General features: G+C 35.5%; 1 pseudogene; it reads left to right on the top strand.

Annotated features, from left to right (window-relative positions):
* The first annotated feature begins 912 nt into the window (after positions 1-912).
* On the top strand, positions 913-2,022 carry LOC114464036 (trace amine-associated receptor 13c-like; annotated as a pseudogene).
* The last annotated feature ends 1,530 nt before the right edge of the window (positions 2,023-3,552 follow it).

The raw sequence follows: 3,552 nt of genomic DNA on the forward strand, positions 1-3,552 counted from the left end.
AATTACCATTATATTCTTTTTCATTATTAATATTTTTTATTATAGATACTGGTGTTCTTATTGTATTATTAGCATTGCTATATTATCATTATATTACCTTATAATTATTTAATATTGCTTATTATTAATATTGTTTTTAGTGCATTATTATATTATTTTGTTATTGCAATTAACATTAATATCATTACAACATTACTTTAATTACTATTATTTTTATTACTATTACTACTTTCACTATTAATGTTATATCCCTATCAAAATATTTATTATTATCAGGGCTCTACAGAAACTTATCCAGTGTTGTCACTGGTGTGACAAACTTTCTCTGTTATAAACTAAATGAGTAAAATAAAACTAAACAATATTTATACAAAAAGTACACAAAATGACAACAGAAATGCATAAAAATATACAAAAAGGCTCCAAAAACACACAAAATTCCCCCCAAAAACATACATTACAGAAAAATACATCAAACAAAAAATATATAAAAATGAGTGTAAAAAAACAACAAACACATTTATCATGCTCATGTCCCAAAAAATGTAACCAGGGAAATCGTACACGCTATTTTACTTTTCACCCGAAAATAAACCTCTTTATAACACTACAGAGTACAGAGTATGTACACCTCTTTGTACATCCAACCTTCAAACACATACTCATTAGTCCATAATTGACAACTCTATTTTAATGAACTCTACTATGAATGCATACTTCCGACGGGCACTGTACTAGTTAAAAAAACTTTAGTTACAGAGTCTGGAGACCAGGCCGTCTCTGAGGGAGGTCCTGTCCTAAGGTCCAGCCTCTACATCCCTGTGACTGAGGGAGGAGCAGGAATGACTTCAGGTAAACATCAGAGAGCCTGAGGCAGAACGCTGCAGAGCTCAGCAGCTTCTTCTCATCACTATGAGCACATCTGATCAAACTGAGCTCTGCTATCCACACCTCGGAAACTCCTCATGCAGGAGGACTGTGCGCCCTCGCTCAGTGTCTGTGCTCCTTCACATCATCCTGTCCTCACTCTCTGTGCTCAGTGTGACCCTCAACCTGATGGTCATCGTCATCATCTCACACTTCAAGTAATGACATGTTCTGCTGCTTTATGAATTATCTTGTTATTAAATGTTTGACTGCTGTTGTTTTTCTGCTTTGATGATAATTGTCAGTTCCTATAATGATCAGTGTGTTGCTCTCTATCCCCTCCAGGAAGCTGCACACTCCGACCAACTTCCTCCTCCTTTCTCTGGCTGTCTCAGATTTCTGCGTAGGGTTTATTTTTATTTTTCAGATTCTCCTCATGGATGGCTGCTGGTATCTCAGTGCAGGCTGGTGTGTGTTTTACACAGTTTTTGTCATTGTGGTAACCTCTGCATCAATAGGAACTGTTGTGCTCATTTCCATTGATCGTTACATTGCTGTTTGTGATCCTCTGCACTATCCAACTAAAGTCACTCCAAACAGAGCAAATATTTGTGTTGTTCTATGTTGGGTCTGTTCTGCTATATGTCATACTGTGAGCTTTAAAGACAACATTGAACATCCAGGTGAGTTTATTTCCTGCATTGGAGAGTGTGCAACTTCTGCACATCCTGTCTATCAAATTATAGAACTGCTTTTGAACTTCATCATCCCTGTCAGCATCATTGTACTCCTGTATGTGAGGGTGTTTGTTGTGGCTGTGTCTCAGGCCCGAGCCATGCACTCTCATGTTGCAGTGGTGACACCTCATGGTTCACTGAAGGTTTACAGATCAGAGCTGAAGGCAGCCAGAGTTTTAGGTGTGGTGGTTGTTGTTTTTCTGATGTGTAATATTCCATTTTATATTGTCTTACTTTTAGCAGGGGCTACAGAAGTTTCTTTGTCATCTCTTGTTTTTGTACTAAATCTGGCATTTCCAACTCCTGTGTGAATCCTATGATCTATGTGTTTCTTTACCCCTGGTTCAGGAAATCTTTAAAATTTATACTTTCTCTTCAGATCTTAAAATCCGGCTCCAGTGAGGCCAACATTCTGTAGAAACAGTGAAAGCTGCTGACGTGTAAAGTTGGGACACTTTTCTATTTGTGTTCAGAAGTTTTCACTCTGAAACTGTGATGATTTATGCAATGATTTCATGTAATGATCAGTGTAATCTACAGTGTATGTGAGATTAATACAGTGCATTAATCTCACAAACACTTAATAGCCTAAAAGTGACTACCTGTACCCTATGATGTGTTTCTTTAGCCCTGGTTCAGGAAATGTGTGAAATGCATCTTGAAGTCTGGCTCCAGTGAGGCTGATATACTGTACAGAGAGAGAGAACTGCTGACATGACATCTTAGGATGATGTGTTGTTGATGATTGAAGTCTTTCATTTTAAAACTTGTGTACATCTTTTTGATACTCTACTGCATATAAGCAACGATTGACATTTTAATAATATTGTTTCATAACTTTTAAACTGATAATTAGAGGTTTAAACATCATTTTGTGTTTCATAGAAAAAAGTTCACCAATCACACAAACACTGGAAGAGCTGAAACTGACTGTGTGAGACCACAATAAGACTAGTACTTAGAATCAAACAACATGTTTTAATGACAGGATGAACTACAATGTTATTGATTATTAATACGGAAGCATTCAGTAAATGGGTACAGTAACTTTACTCAATAATTAGTTTTCATTGAAAAAGATGAAAATAGATAGAAGGGGAATAGATGGGGACTATTAGAAGTGACACTGTTTTTTCTTTTGTTCACTGTTGTACAACATAAACCTTGTCCAGTGTAAAGCTCAATAAGTTTTTTAAGAAAACAAATAAATAAATCTTGCAAGACAAGCAACCTGTGACTCCCCTTTAACATGTCTTTGATCCATCCAGAAATATCATGTCTGTGTTCATCTTCTCTGTCCTCATGTGAAACGTACACATGCACAGAATCTGATTAGTTATGATTACAGCATTTTATCCCCAAATATGGAACAGCCTGGCTCAGTGTCAGTATTTAGGGTCATTCTAAATAATCAGTCAGAGAGTAAAAGTGTAAATGTGTGAGAGCTAAAGACCAACATTGGTAACTTTGTAAAAATAGATTTGATAGAGATGCAGTCTTACAGAAAACGATAAATCATGCATTTTGAAACATTGAAACACACCTTTCAGCTCGAGCAACAAGACTTTTGTGCATTATACAAGTAAGAATGTAGTATCAGGATATTAAGAAATAATTGAAAGATCAAAATTGTTGATAATTGATGCATATAATTCAAACACTAAGAATGGGATAACTTCTCAATTGTATTAAGCCCTAAGTATTTTTAACTCACACTCAACTAATATAAAAGATGTAACTAAAGTTCACTAAATGGTAATATTTTTCTTCTTTTTTTAGAAAACTTGTGAAAACCAAAGACAACATATTCCCCGTATACAATAAAATCATTGGAGAGATAATCAATGATAAATGTGCTGAGGTCTGAGCACAGTTTTTAGTATAAGGGCAAAGCCAGAAGAGTGAGTTACAGAAGGAGCAGTTAGTATTAATGTAATGGTTAGCTGGA

This window comes from Gouania willdenowi, chromosome 5, assembly GCF_900634775.1.
Source record: "Gouania willdenowi chromosome 5, fGouWil2.1, whole genome shotgun sequence".
Taxonomy (NCBI): domain Eukaryota; kingdom Metazoa; phylum Chordata; class Actinopteri; order Blenniiformes; family Gobiesocidae; genus Gouania; species Gouania willdenowi.